Here is a 21352-nt window from a genome sequence, read left to right as displayed (position 1 = left end):
AACCTATATGCAGGTGAGGAAGCAACAGTTAGAACTGGACATGGAAAAACAGACTGGTTCCAAATAGGAAAAGGAGTATGTCAAGGCTGTATATTGTCACCCTGCTTATTTAATTTATATGCAGAGTACATCATGAGAAACACAAGCTGGAATAAAGATTGCCAGGAGAAATATCAATAACTTCAGATATGCAGATGACACCACCCTTATGGCAGAAAGTGAAGAGGAACTCAAAAGCCTCTTGATGAAAGTGAAAGTGGAGGGTTAAAAAGTTGGCTTAAAGCTCAACATTCAGAAAACGAAGATCATGGCATCTGGTTGCATCACTTCATGGGAAATAGATGGGGAAACAGTGGAAACACTGTCAGACTTTATTTTTTGAGGCTCCAAAATCACTGCAGATGGTGACTGCAACCATGAAATTAAAAGACGCTTACTCCTTGGAAGAAAAGTTATGACCAACCTAGATAGCATATTCAAAAGCAAAGAGATTACTTTGCCCACAAAGGTCCATCAAGTCAAGGCTATGGTTTTTCCAGTAGTCATGTACGGATGTGAGATTTGACTGTGAAGAAAGCTGAATGCCAAAGAATTGATGCTTTTGAACTGTGGCATTGGAGAAGACTCTTGAGAGTCCCTTGGACTTCAAGGAGATACAACCAGTCCATTCTGAAGGAGATCAACCCTTGGATTTCTTTGGAAAAAATGGTGTTAAACCTGAACTCCAGTATTTTGGCCACCTCATGCAAAGAGTTGACTTATTGGAAAAGACTGATACTGGGAGGGATTGGGGGCAGGAGGAGAAGGGGACGACAAAGGATGAGATGGCTGGATGGCGTCACTGACTCGATGGATGTAAGTCTGAGTGAACTCCAGGAGTTGGTGATGGACAGGGAGGCCTGGCGTGCTGCGATTTATGGGGTCACAAAGAGTCGGACACGACTGAGCGACTGAACTGAACTGAACTGAAAGTATTTGTAGAAACATTTAAATTACAGAAATTTTTACTCAAAAATCTGTCTGGTCATGCAAATGAAAGTATTTATATCACATATAAAGTAAATACTGCAATTCCTTTTTGGCAAAATGCACATTCTTTATTAATATGAGACAAAATATTATTGTGTAACTTGAATCACAAAAAGTAACATTTAATTTTTATCAAGCTTTCCAGAAATAAAGTGAAAAGTAAAATCATATGAATAAAAGTAACCAATAATCCAAAATCTGACTAAATTAACAAATCTGGAATTGATTAATAAATTATTGTATAGTTTAGGGTCACATATGGATGGTAGCTGGAATTAGACATGATAGGTAAAGTTTAAATAACAGTAAGTGAGAAGTTTATTTCTGTAAGATTTAGAGGAGGTGACTTGATTTTCAAAACTCTATTGGAACTATAATTCCATATTTGTCAATTTTTTGATTTATAGATTACTTTGTAATATATCATTTATATCTGTGGCATGTCATTGTACAAATTCTTCATCATTTATGACAAATCCTTAGGTACTTGACATTTTCAAAATTATTTCATTGGAATAAATTCCTAAATTTGAAGTAGGGATGTGGATACAGAGTGGATAAAGATGCATTTTTAGTCAATAGTAGCAGTGAGAAATTAAAATGTATTTAATCATATAGAACACTTTACCAAAAATATATTTTTTTGTTTTAATAAAATTATTTTGATGAGGAATTTTATTTTCTATTTGTATCTTATTTTTTTGCCATTTTTTATCACATAGATTTTTAGATCTCATAGATGAATAAATTTGAGGAAGAATTTTGAATGCCAATAGGACTTGCCTGGTGGTCGGACCGTAAAGCGTCTGCCTTCAATGCAGGAAACACTGGTTCGATCCCTCGGTTGGGAAAATCCCCTGGAGAAGGAAATGGCAACCCATTCCCATATTCTTGCCTAGAGAATCCCATGGACAGAGGAGCCTAACAGATTACTGTCCATGGGGTTGCCAAGAGTCGGACACGACTGAGCGGCTTCACTTTCACCACTTTTGAATGCATAAATGTGAAATCACTTGAGTAGTAAACACATGGGCATGCTAAAAAAAAGAAAATAAATGATAAAATGACGTATAATAGGCATTAATAGGAAGAATTTTTGCACCCTTGCGATTTCTAATTGAACATGTATTCAGAGTTTTGTGTGTTTTAAATACCAACGAGCCTACCCATTGTGGTGGACTGTTTTCTCACGCTTGTGGAAGGTGGTCTAAATAGCTTCTCCAAAACAGCAACAAAACAAACAAAAGACAAGCACTAACATGAGGCAGAATTTTGGCAAAGGGCCACGTGAATACCAGGGTACAAGTGCAGCGTTCACTATTTGATTCACAGAGGCGTTCTCTTGGCAAGGCTGCCAGGATCCCACGCAGTCCTTCTTATCCGCTTCCTGGTTAGTGTCCTATTTGTTGATTTGGGAACCAACAAAATTTGAACGCCAGGAGAACCTACACCAATGTGGACTATCCCACCTGATACCGGACAGTATTATTCATGCATCTACTGTTCAGTTCAGTTCAGTCGCTCAGTCGTGTCCGACTCTTTGTGACCCCATGAATCACAGCACGCCAGGCTTCCCTGTCCATCACCAACTCCCGGAGTTCACTCAAACTCACGTCCATCGAGTCGGTGATGCCATCCAACCATCTCATCCTCTGTCGTCCCCTTTTCCTCCTGCCCCCAATCCCTCCCAGCATCAGAGTCTTTTCCAATGAGTGGAAAACGCTGTATACATCCATTGCTAATAATCAGTACCAATGCTACCCTCTAACAAAAGATATCTTGTCCAATAGAATATGACTGGTTAGATTAAGCAGTAGGCAGTTCTAAAGACAGCAAGAGTCTTCATACTCAGCAGATAATATATTTCACAATCACTTATAGACCTAGGCAATTTTTTATTTTTTTTTTAGCTGAACAACTTTTTTGGGATAACCATTGTCATGAGATCTAGAGCTTTCCTAACTCTTAATTCTCTGACTTTAGAACAAAAATTCATTGATAAATAACTGCAATGATAAGTTTTTGAGTCGACATCTATATATATAATGTTGCCATCCTGAATACGTTAACTGAAGTATATTTCTGCCTCCCTGTATTTTGGTATGGCTGAGTCAAGGAAGAGAAACTTTTTGGCTTAGAAATGAATTTATCACATAGCTTTGTTTGTCTTCTACTGTAACGGGATATTAGCTCCTAGATTGCTGTTTTCCTGATGTTTCAGGAGCTGGGGCTGTAGATGTATATATTGAAGAAATCCCTAGAGCCATATGTATTCTTGTATTATGATAATGTTACCATTAGTCTTGATTGCTTTTGACAATGGTTACAGAATTGCCCTAAGGAAGAAGTTTAGTTTTGTTCACATTTTCCCCCCTTAATTTGGAAGAGTGTTTTTATTTCACTTTTATTTGAAATGAGTTCCTGTGCTGTTATTATGGCATTTTATGTGGCTTGTCATTGTAGTAATCAATTTTATATTTTCTTCACGCCAGTTCAACATTCTGCTTTTGACGAGCACTTTGTCATATTTACTAGGGTTCTTGTCATACATAGGAAAACGCTTCCTCTATTTGTCTCCTAAATTTTCTTTTTCCCTTGTTAGTAATTTTGCTATCTCTATATCAATGTTCTGGCTGGTTGCAATTACAAGTTTTCCCAGCTGGGAGCTTGTAGCATTTTCTCAGTCTCTGCAACATGCTGATCTATTCTGATATGAGTTTCAATTGTTTTACCTCCGTGTTCTGCATTTTTACCATGCTTTGTTGAAAAGGGACTGTCGAAACTTGAAGGGGTAGACATTTGAGGATTTTTTTTTTATTGTTGTTTGGTTGACTTTATTTTTGCAGATTTCAAATGAGACAAACATTGTGTTGCTTAGATATCTTCCCACTGAGATGAATTCTTTTAGTCTGAGGTCTTGGAATCATTGCCTAGAGATTTGCATTCAAATTTAATCTGTAAAAATGTCAAATTCAAAACATGATTAAGTTCAAATTTTGAACGAGAAACTAATTGACTCTGGCCATGGTGGCGCTAGTGGTAAAGAACCCACAATGCAGGAGGCACAGAAAACACGGTCCTATCCCTGGGTTGGGAAGATCCCCTGGAGGAGGAAATGGCAACCCACTCCAGTATTCTTGCCTGGAGAATCCCATGGACAGAGGAGCCTGGTGGGCTACAGTCCAGGGAGTTGCAAAGAGTCAGAAACAACTGAAGAGACTGAGCCCACACACAGATCCAGTAATTGTGAAGATCTGTGTGTGTTGACTTCAAAATGGATTCTGATGTAATAGGTTGAGATAAAGGAGGATTTATCTACAAAGTTCCAAAGCATTACTTCAAAAATCATATATAAGAAAGCAAACATACAAGAGTGGAAGGGAACTTTAAATAATAGCCAGTTTAAAATAGCAGGGGCTTGCTGGGGGTTCCGTGGTTAAGAATCTGCCTGCCAATACAGGAGACCTAGGATTGATCCCTGGGTTGGCAAGATCGCCTGGAGAAAGTAATGTCAACCCACTCCTGTATTCTTGCCTGGGAAATCTCACTGAAGAAAGTTGGATCTTCTAGTCAAAATCAGTTTTATTTTTCAAGTTACTTACTAAAAATTGTTAATACAGTTATAGTTTCAGATATGGTTAGGAAATGTCAAGCAGAAAAAACTATAAGCTGAAACGATAAAACTCTGTTCTATATAAGTATATTTTGCAGGCTAAAGAGTTAAAGAACTAAACAAAAAATCTTAGATTAAAAGAGGTCCACAGTTAATCATTTCATCTAAGAAATGTAAACTGGCTTCAGTGTTCCATTAGAATGTTAACATGAAATATAGAAAATGGAAAAGCAGTTATAAAACTGTATCCATAACATTAGTACTGTGAAAATGGCGTAAGTCTGAAAACCATGTTTGCCTAATAGAACATTAATTTTGTTTGGGTTCTTTCATACATCTCAAAAATGGGCATGCAAAGTTTTTGTTATAACTGTTTCTAGTATCATTCTAATTATTTTCAATTCCTTATTATATCTATTATTTTAATATAATAGTTTACCAGATAAAACTAGCATACAATAAACAAACATTTAAAGTGTATAATTTGATTAGTTTTGATACATACATATGTCCTCAAAATTGACAAAATAATCACTGTAATTAACATACACATCATCACCCAAAGTTTATTGTGCCCCCTTGAAATCCTTCCCTTTCCTCTTCCCTAATTGTCTTTCTGTCTCAGAAAACTACAGATCTGCTTTCTGACACTATATATTAGATGACATTTCCTGAAATTTAAGTTAGTGATACACTTTAACATATACACTTCTGGAATTTTTTGTTCAGTTATTTGGCACTTCATCCATATTGTAACATTTATTCAGAAGCTCATCTAGTGCACCTTCCAATTCTTACGTATTCCCCACCATAGAGCATAGAGGTGGAAAAAGAAAGAAGCCTTTGTCTGCGATACAAATTGATTTTTCCAGGGTATCTACAAAAGTAATATAACAGAAGATGATTTAAAACATTTTCTCTCACCTCACATCCTTTCTGGGAAAAAAAACATTCCCCAACTTTCACTTCTCAACTCTACCCCACCTAGAAACCCAGCTTCCTAGTAGGACCTGGAGGATGGAATAGAGTGAAAGGAATTTCCCTAAATGCTTTTCTTAAACTAAAGCTGTATCTGAAAGTAAAACATTCAGATAAATGTATCAAAAAAAAGATAAATTTACCCACAATACAATATACTTAGAAGAAAATTATTCAAAACATACAAAAATCCCTCAACCATCTCAGCCTACCCTGACTATCTTTGTCTCCCCAAAGCCCCCTGTAATTTAGTGTCATATCTGAGTCTGGCCTCCAGACTCTGGAACTTAACTCTCCTCTCCTGGGTTTCTCAGGTCTTTAATAAGAAAGAACTCTGACAAAAGAGTTGAAAACGATGGCAGAGTTAGAAGGGAACACCAGAAAAATTCTGCATGAATTTCAGAGATGTAATAGAAACCCCTGGGATGGCTCTACATATACTCCTGAATCGACCTTGCATTCAGTGGCCCAAGTTATTATTTTTTTAATGTAAGATAAATCCATTTATTATCTGAGTCAATATTTAGCTAGAGAGTCCTGCCTATTGTAAATTAAATTCAATATCCCTATTTTTAAAATTAAAGTTTATTTTCCAAGTAAGTCAAGTATGTTTTCATAGAATTTTGCTCTTGTACGTTTGTATTATTCCATGAATATAGTTTTGGTTTTAGAAAACCATTTCATATGTATCAATGTCTAGTCCTAGTGAGAAAACAGTCAAATTTACAGGTTAAGTGCTTTGTGGAGGGAGGAAAGAAGAACAGGGAGGAGGAGGAAAAAACATATAGAGTTATGATTCTGTGAATTTATGTTTAGCTCATTTAGGTATGCATTTTTTCAAACCATTTCTTTTTATTTAGCAGTAATATTAAAATTAAAAGAAATCATATTATGTGAAAAAGACATTGATTCATTTTTATGGATCTGGATCTGCCAGGTACAATCATTAATATTTATAAAATATAACCTAAATTGGTAATCCTCTCTCCATCTAGGATCAATTAAATCCTTATGATAAACTCAACTTCCTCGGTGACAAATTCTTTCCATCCTAAAAGAATGACCTTCTTAACCTCTGACTCTTAAAGATGACTCTTCCCCGTATGATTGTGAATTGCCACTGTTATTCTGGAAATAGCCCAGATCTTCCTAAGTTTTTCCATTGTTTGGTATGGTAACTCATTAGAGCTATGCGTTTTTAATACTACATGTCTAGTGGCAGTTATGGTAAGCACTGAGAACCAACATTCTTTAGGTCTGTCCCTGTCTATTAATCAGTTAATTTACCTATTGACTACCTACCATTTATCTATCATTTCTATCAGCTTTTTTTTTTTCTCTCTAAATGATAGGTTGCTCTTTCATTCCATTAGCAAAGTTTTAAAGCTTTTTAAGTTTTGCAGTCAATCCCCTCTTTAGCCCCCTGATATAGTGCTTTATTCCTGAAAGTCTGTAGGACAAACCTAAATCAAATTAGTAAATCATTTTATGGCCCAGGATAAACCATTTGGCGCCAAGACTATCCCAAAATGCATCTTATGGGTGAGGGGCCTGGTGCCATTCTGAATTTTAAGACATTCCTTTCTTTCATTAACAGACTGCTAGTGACTATATAACATCCAGCTGAAGACTAGCAGGCGGGTACTCTTTCTGCCCCCTTCTGATGCCTATGTCAGAAGCTTCTCTATCTCCTTTATACTTCAATAAAACTTTATTACACACACACACACACAAAAAGGATAGATCTTTTTTTTCCAGATTTCATATTGAAACAGTCTATTAAGCCCTTGGTATAAAACAGCAGAATCACACATACTCTGAGGGGAGGAGGAAAGCTTCATATTGTAATTTAAGTGAGTTATGTGTCTAATTATGTCCAAGAGCTTGACAGGGTACTACACGTGTGGGCATCTGTAACAGCATTGCCTGAAATTTCATTCAGAGCCACAATGTCAGGTTTTACTTGTATTATTATCAGCAGTCATTATATACTCTGACATGTTTAATCCAAATGACTCACTACTTCTCCAAATCGAAGAGTAACAGAACAATATGAAACATCATAAAACATAACATCATCTCTTCCTATTTCATTACACATTCTCCTTGTAACAAGTTGGCCAAAACATCCCTTCAATATGATTAGATAAGTGAAGAAATTATATTAGATTCAGTTCCCTGAAAGACCATCTACAGTAAATACAGCTGTGGGTTTCAATTTAAATTAAAATTGATCGTATGCTTATTGGTTCTTCTAAGCTTTGGAACTGGAAAATTAAAACTTTACACATAGCAATTTTGATTTGTTTCTGAGAGAAAGTTCTTGATTTAGACACTCAGCAGGCTACCAATAGGTAAATATAATGGTGGGGAAAATATACAAATATTTATTTGGGAGGCTGTAATAGTTTTATGCATAAAACTAAAGGAGAAAACTTTTTAAATAATTACATCATAGGCTACTAGTTGTTGCTAGTGTTCAATGCACAATAGAAGATTTAGCATCCTTCCACTTACCTCCAGATCACCCCAGTTTACTTTAATTATCTCAGTGTAGTGTCCCCAGTCTCCAAGTTATCCAAGTTGGATGACAAGTTACATCTTTATTTTACATCTTAGAATTTATCCTTGGGAGCAACTCAATAATAGCCTCAGCAAGCTGAAGCTGGGATATAGCCCCTTTCTTCAAAGACAAATTCTTCCAATGATATGCTAGGGTGAAACACTGTAAAATTTAAATCATAACAGAATTGTTTCTGAAATTCATTAATACAGATTTCCAAGTAGTATTTAAGACCCTGTAGTTCTGTGACTCTACAATAATTGCAGTTTTGATCTAATTATATAGTTATGTGGCTAATGAATGAGATGAAACGTCTTAAAATGCAAATGTGTTCTTTTTTTTTTTTTCTGACCACCCGATCAACTCTGTTTAAAACTAGATTTTTGAAATCTGTTCAAAATATATATATATTGTAAAAAAATACACACACACATTTAAAGGTTTCTTTGGTGGCTCAGTGATAGAGAATCCATCTGCCAATGCAGAAGAGGATTTGATCCCTGGGTCAGGAAGATTCCCTGGAGAAAGGGATGGCTACTCATTCCTTTATTTTTGCCTGGAGAATCCCATGGACAGAGGAATCTGGTGGGCTACTGTCCACATCCATTGTGCTGCAAAGAGTTGGATACAACTGAGCAACTAACACATACAAAAATATATATTAAAAAATATATGTATGTATACATTTATTTAAAAGGTCTAAAAATGGATGGGGAAAAGTGAGCAGGAAAATAAGAGCTCTATCTCAGAGTGGTGGTGGTGGTGGTCACTCAGTCATGCCCAACTCTATGCGACCCATAGACTGCAGACCGTCAGGCTGCTCTCTGCTTAGTCATTCTCTCTATGACCCCAAGGACTGTAGCCCACCAGGCTCTTCTATTCACAGAGAGTCTCCAGGCAATAATAATGGAGTGGGTTGCCATGCCCTCCTCCAGGAATCTTCCCAACTCAGGCTTCCCTGTACTTCACTCTCTCCTGGAGTTTGCTCAGACTCATGTCCATCGAGTTGGTGATGTCATCCAACCAACTCATCCTCTGTCATTCCCTTCTCTTCCCACCTTCAATCTCCAAGAATCAGGATTTTTTTTCCAGTGAGTAGGTTCTTCTCATCAGATGACCAAAGTGTTAGAGCTTTAGCTTCAAGATCAGTCCTTCCAATTAATATTCAGGATTGATTCCCTTTAGGATTGACTGGTTGGATCTCCTTGCAGTCCAAGAGACTCTCAAGAGTCTTCTCCAACACCACAGTTCAAAAGCACTCAGCCTTCTTTATGGTCCAACTCTCACATCCATACATGACTACTCAAAAAATCGTAACTCTGATGATATGGACCTTTGTCAACAAAGTAACAGAGAAGGCAATGGCAACCCACTTCAGTACTCTTGCCTGGAAAATCCCATGGATGGAGGAGCCTGGTAGGCTGCAGTCCATGGGGTCGCAAAGAGTCGGACACGACTGAGAGATTTCACTTTCACTTTTCACTTTCATGCATTGGAGAAGGAAATGGCAACCCACTCCAGTGTTTTTGCCTGGAGAATCCCAGGGTCAGGGGAGCCTGGTGGGCTGCCATCTATGGGGTCCCACAGAGTCGAACACGACTGAAGTGACTTAGCAGCAGCAGCAGCAAAGTAATAATGTCTCTGCTTTTTAATATGTGGTCTAAGTTTGTCATAGATCTTCTTCCAAGGAGTAAACATCTTTTAATTTCATGGCTGCAGTCACCATCTGCAGTGATTTTGGAGCCCCTCAAAATAAAAGTCTGTCACTGTTTCCACTTTTCCCCCATCTATTTGCCATGAAGTGATTGAACTGGATGCCATGATCTTAGTTTTCTGAAGGTTGAGTTGCTTTTTTTCTTTTTTTTCTCATTAAACTGTTTTTAATGGGTCTCAAATTCTGTGACAGATTTTTGGTCAAGTTGTTTTCATTAAAAAATACTGATTTTAAAAACTAATAACTTAAACTGCCACACACAAAACATATGGTCCACAAAAATATTCTCCTTTCCTTCTGAAGGTTTTACAATGCATTGTTATTAACCAGTCTTTGGCTATTAAACTTAAATGGCCCATTGAGACAAACAGTTCTGAGACCATACTTCCACCACTGATTAAGACTTGGGGTGGCAGGTATTGGGGATAATATTCATTCAACCTTCCTTCTGAGCTTTCTGGGCAGACTTGGTGACCTCGCCAGCTCCAGCTGCCTTCTTGCTCACTGCTTTGATGATACCCACAGCGACCGTCTGTCTCATGTCACGCACAGCAAAACGGCCCAGGGGAGGAGAGTCAGAGAAGCTCTCGACACACATGGGCTTGCCGGGAACCATATCAACGACGGCAGCATCGCCCGATTTCGAGGATTTAGGGCCATCTTCCAGCTTTTTCCAGAACAACAATCAATCTTCCCCTTCAGCTCAGCAAACTTGCAAGCAATGTGAGCTCTGTGACAGTCCAGCACAGGTGCATATCCTGCACTGATCTGGCCTGGATGGTTCAAAATAATCAGCTGGGCTGTGAAGCCAGAGGCTTCCATTGGTGGGTCATTTTTGCTGTCACTAGCCATGTTGCCATGACGAACATCTTTGACAGACACATTCTTGACATGGAAGCCCACATTGTCCCCAGGAAGGGCTTCACTCAGTGCTTCATGGTGCATTTCTGCAGACTTTCAGTCATTACATTGACTGGAGCAAAGGTGACCCCCATGCGAGGTTTGAGAACATCAGTCTCCACACAACCCACAGGGACAGTACAAATACCACCAATTTCATAGACATCTTGGAGGGGCAAACGCAAGTGTCTGTCTGTTGGGTGAGTTGGTGGCAGGATGCACTCCAGAGCTTCAAGCAGGGTGGTTCCATGGGCATTGCCATCCTTACAGGTGACTTTCCATCCCTTGAACCATGATTGCTGTTAGCACTTGGCTCTGGCATGTTGTCACCATTCCAGCCAGGAACTGGCACAAAAGCTACGGTGTCAGGACTATAGACAATTTTCTTAATGTAGGCGCAGACTTCCTTAACAATTTCCTCGTATCTCTTCTGGCTGTAGGGTGGCTCCATGGAACCCATTTTAACTCCAAAAATTAGTTGTTTCACACCCAGAGTGCAGGTCAGAAGGGCATGCTCATGCCCGCTCTTGGAGATGCCAGCCTCAAATTCACCAGCACCAGCAGCAACAGTCAGGACAGCACAGTCAGCCTGGGAGGTGCCTGTAATCACGTTTTTGATGAAGTCTCTGTGTCCGGGGGCATCAATGATGGTAACACAGAACTTGCTGGTCCCAGATTTCCACAGGGAGATAGCAATGGTGATACCATGCACGTTCAGCTTTCAGTTTGTCCAAGACCTAGGCATACTTGAAGGAGCCCCCCCGCCTCAGCAGCCTCCTTCTTGAACTTTTCCACTGTTCTCTTGTCAATCCTGCCACATTTGTAGACTGGATGGCCAGTCGTGGTAGACCTCCCTGAAGCTACGTGCCCAATGTGGGTATGTGGGTTTTTTCCTTCCCCAATTTTGCTTAGGTTTAAGGGTGGTTTTTACAACACCTGTGTCCTGGCAGCAAACCCGTTGTGATAAAGCAAAGATTGAGTTTTAAGTCAGCTTTTTCACTCTCCTCTTTCACCTTTATCAAGAAGCTCTTCAGTTCCTCTACACTTTCTGCCCTAAGGGTGATGTCATCTGCATATATCTGAGTAATTTACAATTAATTAGAAGCCAAAGGCTGGGATTATGAGTACTAAAATTTAAAAAAGTGAAGAGAAACTAAAAAGACTCTTGATGAAAGTGAAAGTGGAGAGTGAAAAAGTTGGCTTAAAGCTCAACATTCAGAAAACGAAGATCATGGCATCAGGTCCCATCACTTCATGGGAAAAGATGGGGAAACAGTGGAATTAGTGTCAGACTTTATTTTTGCAGGGCTCCAAAGTCACTGCAGATGGTGATTGCAGCCATGAAATGAAAAGACGCTTACTCCTTGGAAGGAAGGTTATGACCAACCTAGGTAGCATATTCAAAAGCAGAGGCATTACTTTGCCAACAAAGGTCCGTCTAGTCAAGGCTATGGTTTTTCCAGTGGTCATGTATGGATGTGAGAGTTGGCCTGTGAAGAAAGCTGAGCACTGAAGAATTGATGCTTTTGAACTGTGATGTTGGAGAAGACTCTTGAGAGTCCCTTGGGCTGCAAGGAGATCCAACCAGTCCATTCTAAAGGAGATCAGTCCTTCTTTGGAAGGAATGATGCTAAAGCTGAAACTCCAGTACTTTGACCACCTCATGCGAAGTGTTGACTCGTTGGAAAAGACTCTGATGCTGGGAGGCATTGGGGGCAGGAGGAGAAGGGGACGACAGAGGATGAGATGGCTGGACGGCTTCACTGACTCGATCGACGTGAGTTTGAGTGAACTCCAAGAGTTGGTGATGGGCAGGGAGGCCTGGCGTGCTGCAGTTCATGGGGTTGCAAAGAGTCAGACACGACCGAGCGACTGAACTGAACTGAACTGACTGAAAATTTAAAAAGTTAGTGTCACTTCTGGTCCTATCTACAAAAATCTAGAGGAACTTTATCAAAATATTTTATAATAGTTCTGAAAAATAACCAAAAAAAGCTTACATTTACTGGGTACTTCTATGCCAGCACTGTTTTAAATCTCACTGGAAAATTTAGTAGGTACCTGTATTGCTTTCATATCATAGATGATACTGAGGGACCAGTAGATTTATTGTTTACTAGAGGTAATGCTTTTTGATATCAGTGGAGCTAGGGGTTGAATTTGCATAGTCTGACTTCAGAGGCATCATTTGGACCACTACCCTATACTCAAAATGACAAGTGTGTCATGCCTTTTATAGGCTAATTAAAACCTAAAGATGTCCAAATTTGTAGTTATATAACTTTTATCGTATAGATTACATTCTATAAACATATCCATTTTTTTGGTGAATATCAGCCTCAGATTAATTAGTGTATATTTAATAAATTTATCTTCTTCTGTGAAAAATTGTCATGTTAGATGATACAGAGGCCCTGTTCAAGCTTCCAGAGCCATACAGCAAATGGATGAATGGATAAAGGAGTAGTGGTACATATACACAATGGAATATTACTCATCCATAAAAAAGAGTGAGTCTAAAGAGGTGGACAAACATAGAACCTGTTATACAGGATAAAGTAAGTCAGAAATAGAGAAATATTGTATACTAATGTATATATATGGAATCTAGAAAGATGGTATTGATGAATTTATTTGCAAAACAGCAATAGAGAAACAGAGGTAGAGACCAGACTTATGGACATGGGAGAGAGGGGAGAAGAGGGTGAGATGTATGGAGAGAGTAACATGGAAACTTACCTTACCGCATGTAAAATAGATAGCCAACGGGAATTTGCTGTATGACTCAGAGGACTCAAACAGGGGCTCTGTATCAACTTAGAGGGGTGGGATGGGGAGGAGATGGGAGGGAGGCTCAAGAGGGAGGGGATATATGTATCCCTATGGCTGGTTCATGTTGAGGTTTGACAGAAAACAACAAAATTTTGTAAAGCAATCATCATACAGTAAAAAAAAAAAAAAAATTTTTTAATTGTCATGTTAACTCACATTCTGACATGAAATACCTCATCTATTCTTCATTACGTCTCAGAAATTATAGATAAGGATTTATAAGCCATACCAAACATATCAGTAAACAACACCAAGTAAGTTCTTACCATGTCAGTGCTATCGCCAATACTTGACATGTATTATATCATTCATTGTCACCAGAATCTCATGAAGTAGATATTATATTTATCTTAGTATTTGGAGATAAATCACTTGTGGTTTCTGGGATTCTTGGAAACTTTAGAGTCTCTTTTATTTTTTTACTGACATGACTATAAGAACCTTATCCCATTTAAATTGCAAAAGAAACCCATGATTTAAATAGTTTTATTATGATGTTTTACACAGTATATATAAAACATGGACACATGGAGAAGTGCAGTATCCTCTTTTAAAATTTCAACTACCTTGAATATCAATCTTCTTTTTAATATAATTACATAAATTAAAATATAACATAACCATTCTTATAAATAACTAGCACAATGTGAATTGAACTGCATTATTCCAATTCATATCATTTAATAGCATTATAACATACTTAAGCAACAGCCATTTCTTTCCTGTTATCCTCTTACTTTTAATATAAATTTAAAAGTTAATTTTCTTTCAACTTTTATTTTATCACACAGAAATCATCATATTCTAGGTTTTATTTTTCTCTTCAGTCTTAATAGTTGACATCACTCCAATATTTCTATTATTAAATATATTAATATTAGTAAGAGAAATGTCTTCTTTAATACCCACTCTAAGTCTGATGCTTTCAAGAGATGAGGTGGGATAACCAAGTTATCCTGAGGCTGACAGGATGAAAATGGTCAACGTTCCTTGTTTCAGTCATTCAATTGTATATGTCCCTTACAGGAACCAGACATGCTTTCTTCAACCTAGTTACGTTGCTGCACATTTAATCTTTACAGCAATCTTGTATACTAAGGATTAGCCTCTCAACAGATTGAATGAGAAAACAGATGTCTTGAAAATTAACTAGCTTGCATAAACCGATGTAAATCTGTGTATAGAAATCTGGGATTCAAACCCACCTTTGCTGATTCTAGAACCTGTATTTTACTGATATCTGATATTATTTTACTCATCCCTGCCCTGCTGATCTGCTGTTTGTTGCCGACTTCTGCCTTTCTCTCTTAAGACCTCCCTTTGTCTTTCTCTCTCTCTCTCTCTCTCTCTCTAGAGTGAAAGGACTAAATTCACTTGACAGTAACCTAGTTTAAGTCTTCAGATCCCATGAGCATTTTTCACTGGCATCATGATGGTTGTGTTGAAATAGTTCATCTCTGGTTATTCCTGCTGATGTTAAGTACTAATCAAGGCTGTGTTTCCCCTCCTCTCCCTGGCATTCTATATTACTTTGTTGGGTCATCAGAGAAGGGACAGGAAGGTGGTTTGGAAGTGATTTACATATCCCACTAACTTCTTCACATTAAATTATTTCCAATCAGGAGGATCCCCTCTGACCTTTATGAACATTCTTTTTATAAGCATGTAAAACATTGATCACAATTCAAAATTCAGCAGAAGTCACAATAGTGCATGACTCTTTCTAAAGGTCCCCACATATGACTTCCCTGGTGGCTCAGATGGTAAAATGTCTGTCTACAATGCTGGAGACCCAGGTTCGATCCCTGGGTCAGGAAGATCCCCTGGAGAAGGAAATGGCAACCCACTCCAGTACTCTTGCCTGGAAAATCCCATGGATGGAGGAGAGGGAGGAGAGAGGTGGGCTACAGTCCATGGGGTCACAAAGAGTCAGATAGGACTGAGCGACTTCACTTTACGCATGAGATGGGCTTCCTGGATAGCTCAGTTGGTAACGAATCTGCCTGCAATGGGGGAGACCCTGATTCAATCCCTGGGTTGGGAAGACCCTCTGGAGAAGGGATAGGCTACCCACTCCAGTATTCTTGGGCTTCCCTTGTGGATCAGCTGGTAAAGAATCCACTTGCAATGTGGGAGACCTGGGTTCAGTCTCTGGATTGGGAAGATCCCCTGAAGAAGGGAAAGGCTACCCACTCCAGTATTTTGGCCTGTAGAATTCCATGGACTATACAGTCCATGGGATCACAAAGACTTGGACACAACTGAGCAACTTTCACTTTCAGGCACAAAATGGCTTCAGTTTCTCTCCCCTGCTGTGACTCTGATCTCAAATTCACCAGTTAAATTTTAGTTCCCCCAACCAGGTGGCTCAGTGGTAAAGAACCTTCCTGCCAATGCAGGAGATGCAGAAGGTACCGGTTTGATCCCTGTGTCAGGAAGATCCCCTGGAGGAGGAAATGGAAACCCACCCCAGTATTCTTACCTGGGAAATCCCATGGACAAAGAGGCCGATGGGCTAGAGTCCTGGGGATCGCAAAGAGTCAGACACAACAAGAGCAGGCTCAGTGGTAACTTGGTGTCTGTAATCAATAGAACCATACAGTTTGAGTCCCCCCACCCTTTCCCAGAATAAGGTGTACTCAGAATAAGGTGATTAAGGCCTATGAATCCCCCTGAGAGACAAGGAGCTCTAGGTGCATCATTGATCATTACTCTTTGTAGACTATCTGAGGCCAAGGTGGACTGGAAGCAGGAGTCAAGGGCTTTGAAAGGAGGGAGTGTCTCAGCACCAGTAGGTTTGGTTTCCCATTTCCTTTTGATCTGGGCCAACATGGCAGTGTCTTCTGGCTCAATCAGGAGTATCTCTGATGCTTTGAGTATACTCTATGCTGTACTGAGTGGTGAGATCCTAGTGGCTTATACTATCTATTCCAGACATAAAGACTACTCGATTTACCCATATTATCTTTTCTGAATGGAGCCATGGGGTTTTGCTCCTCTTGACTGACTTTGGTTGGTCTAGCGCATTCAGGCTTTAAAACAATGTCCATATTCTTTCAGATCAGTTTTGATTTCATTGACACAAATAATGCTTCTTAAGTTTTCACCTATCTTTGCTGTAGGACTGTGAGAATTTTCAAGATTGATGGTGATGACTGAAGAATTTGGGGGACAGTTTCTATATGTCTTTGGGACAGTTTCTCATTCTCCAGTTAATTACATTAATCAGTATTATAAACCCAATCTGCTTTGAAGACTATATCAGTTTAATGTATAATATTTATATACAAAACTTTAACATTTCCACCTGGAAGTCAGGAAAGACTAGAAAATCACACAATAAAATGCATTTTCCTTTGGCTTTTAAGAATCTTAGAGCCATATTTTGAGTTTATGAATAGGGACTCTGAAGTATTTACCATCTATGTTCCTATGTGTTGACATGTCAGTCTTATAAGTATGTCCTATATTTGCCCTGTCCTTGATTCTAATGTTCTAATTCAAAAATTACAATTCTAAGAATAACTCTTGTTAAGCATCAAATTCTTTAATCAGTTGTACTTTATGAGTAATATACAGAAAAATAGACAGTTCCTCACTGATTCTCAAATACATTTTAGAATTTTTCTACCCTACTGAAACATGATTGCATGGCATCACCAACTGGATGGACATGAATTTGAACAAGCTCTGGGAGCTGGTGATAGACAGGGAAGCCTGGTGTGCTGCAGTCCATGGGGTCGCAAAGAGTCAGACACGACTGAATCCCTCAACTGAACTGGCTGAAACTCCAGCAATGCTAGACCCTGGTTCTTTCCTTTGTTCACAGACATCTGTGCATGTGGGACCACACACATTCACACTAAAGCTTCAAGCTTCACATTCAGGCAGGAATATTTTCGAGCTCAGTTAAACCCTCTTGCCACTTCTGGACAGATAATATTTTCCTCTGCAAGTGGATGAATTGAGTTGTTTTGCTCTTGTGAACAGCAACATACTGTTACAAAGTTTTCCCAATCCAATCGCACCAAAAATAATGCAGATTTATTTCCATAATGAGGTTCATTTTGCCTCCAATTACCAGATGAATTTGTTTATTATAGACATCATCACAGTTACTTTGTTGAAAAACTATCAGCATCAAAATCTTTCCTAAGTATCTTTAGATTGGTGTAGATAGCCTTAGAATGAGGTTCCTTTCCACTTGTCCATTCCAAAGTTATCTCAGGACTTGATCACTATTCCTGTGGATTTTCAAACAGATTTTCTGGTCTTCCTATTTCCAAGTGGAAATGTTAAGATTTTCAATACAAATATTATACTTTAAACTGATATAGTCTTCAAAGCAGTATCTGGTAAACAGTTTAATTAGTAAGACCCTGAAAAGCAATGAACACAAACCTCCCTCAAAATTGCATTACAAATTGGTTGGGGAGCTGACTGTAAAAGTTAGAACTTTATTTTTTCTCACATTTGATAGATTCATGAAAGAAAATTGCTGTGCCAAGACGAAAAGAGATAAATTCTGTATGTCCTCCAAAGTCCTGTTCTCTAAAACTTTTGGAACTCATACGGCTTATCTAAACCTTTTTCTTTATGTCAGTGTGTGTGATTATGTGCTTATTAACTTTATCTCATACTCTCAAAGAAAAATAAAGAAAAATAAATAAGGTTTAATGTCTATTTGATGTTTTTATTGATTTATAGTTGATTGCAATGTTGTGCTTCAGGTATAGAGCAAAGTGATTCATTTATCTAAATATATGTTCAGTCACTATGGAAAACAGTATGGAGGTCCCTTAAAAATCTAAAAATACAGTTACCATACAATCCAGCATTCACTCCTGGTTATCCATCTGGAAAAACAAAGACCCTAATTCTAAAAGATACATGCACCCCAGCATTCATAGCAGTACTATTTACAATAGTCAAGACATGGAAAAAACTCAAATGCCCATTAGCAGATGATGTATGTCACATTTTATTAAGCCAATCAGCTAATGGGCATTTGAGTTGTTTTCATGTTTGGCTATTGTAAACAGTGTTGCTGTGAATGTTGGGGGTGCAGGTATATTATCAAATTAGTGTCTTCATTTTTCCAGATAAATAACGAGGCATGGGAATGATGTCGAATCATACGGTAACTCTATTTTTAGATATTTAAAGACCTCCATAATATTTCCCAAAGTGGCCGCAGCAATTTCCATTTCCACTAACAGTGTAGGAGAGTCCTCTTTACTACACATGCTCTGAGCATTTATTATTTGTAAACTTTCCATTATAGCCATTCTGACCTATGGTTTTTCCAGTAGTCATTATGCATGTGAGAGTTGGACAATAAAGAAAGCTAAGTGCTGAAGAATTGATGCGTTTGAACTGTTGCTGGAGAAGACTCTTGAGAGTTCCTTGAACAGCAAGGAGATTCAACCAGTCCATCCTGAAGGAAATCAGTCCGGAATATTCATTGGAAGGACTGATGCTAAAGCTGAAATTCCAATACTGTGGCCACCTGATGTGAAGAGTTGACTCATTTGAAAAGATCCTGATGCTGGGAAAGATTGAAGGCGGGAGGAGAAGGGGATGACAGAGGATGAGATGACTGGATGGCATCAGCGACTCGATGGACATGAGTTTGAGTAAACTCCCGGAGTTGGTGATGGACAGGGAGGCTTGGTGTGCTGCAGTCCATGGGGTCGCAAAGAGTTGGACGCGATTGACTGACTGACTGAACTGAACAGGACTGACCCATGTGAAGTGGTTTTGATTTGCATTTCTCTATTAAGTAGTGACATTAAGCATCTTTTCATGTGTCTGTTGACCATCTATGGCTCCTTTGGAAAAATATCTGTTTAGGTCTTCTGCCCATTTTTGACTGGATTGTTTATTTGATATCGAGTTGTATGAGCTGTTTATATATATAAGGTATTAACTCCTGTTGGTCACATCATTTGCAAATACTTTCTCCCATTCCATCGGTGTCTTTCTGTTTGGTTAATGGTTTCCTTTGCTGTGTGAAAACTTATAAATTTGATTAGGTGCCATTTACTTCTTTTTGCTTTTATTTCTTTTGCCTGGAGAGACTAATCTAAGAAAATATTGCCATGATTTATGTCCAAGATATTTTGCCTGTGTATTCTGCTAGGATTTTCATTGTGTCATGTCTTAAGTTTGGCCTTTAAACCATTTTGAGTTTACTTTTGTTTCTGGAAGTACAAATGAAGTTAGGAAGTGTTCTAACTGCTTTGATTTACATGCAGCTGTCCAGCTTTCCCAACATCACTTATTGAAAAGACTGTCTTTTCTCCATTGCATAATCTTGCTAGGTAGAGTATCCTAGGTTGCAGATTTTCCCCTTTCAAGACTTGAATATATCATGATACTCCCTTCTGGCCTGCAGTTTCTGTCATCAGCTGATAGCTTTACCGGGGTTCCCCTACAATTGATTTTGTTTTTCTCTTACTGTCTTTAGAATCTTCTCTTTAACTTTTGCGATTTTATATGATTTGTCTTGGTATGAGTCTGTTTGGATTCAACTTGTTTGGGATCCTCTGTGCTTCTGGTACTTGGATATCTGTTTTCTTATTTAGGTTTGGGAAGTTTTCAGCCATGATTTCTTCAAAAACATTTTTGAACACTTTTTTTTTTCCTCTCTTTCCCTTATCATGTGTAGTTTTCAGATTTTATTTTATCTCTTAGATCCCCAAATTGCTATTTTTTTAAATTGTCTCTCTGCCTGCTTTCTTGATTCAGTGATTTCCATTATTCTATCTTCCAGATCACCTGTTCATTCTTCTCTGTCATTTGGCCCTCTAGTAATTGCTTCTAGGTTTGTTTTTATCATGGCAATTGAACTAATTTTGATTGGTACATCTTTATTGTTTCTTGTTCCTTATTACAGTGTTCTGCAATTCTCTTGATAATCTTTCTTAACTGAGTTACCATTTTTACCACCTGCTTTTGAACTCAGGGTCTAGTAAACTAGTGAGCTCTTTTTCATGATTTGCTCTTTCAGGGGATTTCTCTGGTTCTTTGAATTGGGCGTACTTCTCTGCTTTGTCATTTTCTTAACTTTCTATGTTGCTATAAATTTAGGAGAAAGATTTACCAACTTTGGTCGGGAAGGGATGTTGTTTTGAGGGAATATCTCTGTGTAGACCGTGTTTGTACAATGTTTTTGGTGCAAGGGCTGGTTTTGGACCCCAGCCATGTGCTTCCTCAAGGTGAGCTGGCCCTTTTCCCCTTGGAAGCGGGTGTGGTTGGTATTGTAGTATCCATAGCTTCTGCTGATGTGGGGTGGGGTTTCCACTCCACACCGTGGCTATTGCCACCCCATCAGGCATGGGGTCTGCTCCCCCACGAGGGTCAGGTTTGATCATGGTCCAAGCCTTCGAGTGTGTACCCTGCTGCACACAGGCAGTTGCTAAAGCAAGTGAGGTCCGTGTGGTCACAGAGGTCCTGGGTCCCATCAGTGTGCAGACCATGATTCTGCTTGCAGGCTGTCCAAGGTTATGCCGTCCTCTCTGTTGTGTTCATCCATGGAATCGGTGAGGACTGGGGGAAGTGGTATTGTGGCTTCAGGATTGAGGTTGCCAGGCTGCCACCAGAGATTGGGGCCACCCCTGTGGCAGACTTTTCCCAGGACCCTTCTGTCCCCAGTCTAGCACCACACTGCCGTCTGGGGAGGGTGGGCTCTTCTGCTGAGAGAGGAGCCACCGTGCACTCC

The 21352-nt window shown here is 38.9% G+C and overlaps 1 pseudogene; it reads right to left on the bottom strand.

Annotated features, from left to right (window-relative positions):
• Window positions 1–10333: 10333 nt before the first annotated feature.
• LOC513186 (elongation factor 1-alpha 1-like) lies at window positions 10334–21110 on the bottom strand (annotated as a pseudogene).
• Window positions 21111–21352: the final 242 nt, after the last annotated feature.

The sequence above is a fragment of the Bos taurus genome, chromosome 7 (genome assembly GCF_002263795.3).
Source record: "Bos taurus isolate L1 Dominette 01449 registration number 42190680 breed Hereford chromosome 7, ARS-UCD2.0, whole genome shotgun sequence".
NCBI lineage: Eukaryota > Metazoa > Chordata > Mammalia > Artiodactyla > Bovidae > Bos > Bos taurus.
This window is presented reverse-complemented; position numbering and strand designations above follow the sequence as displayed.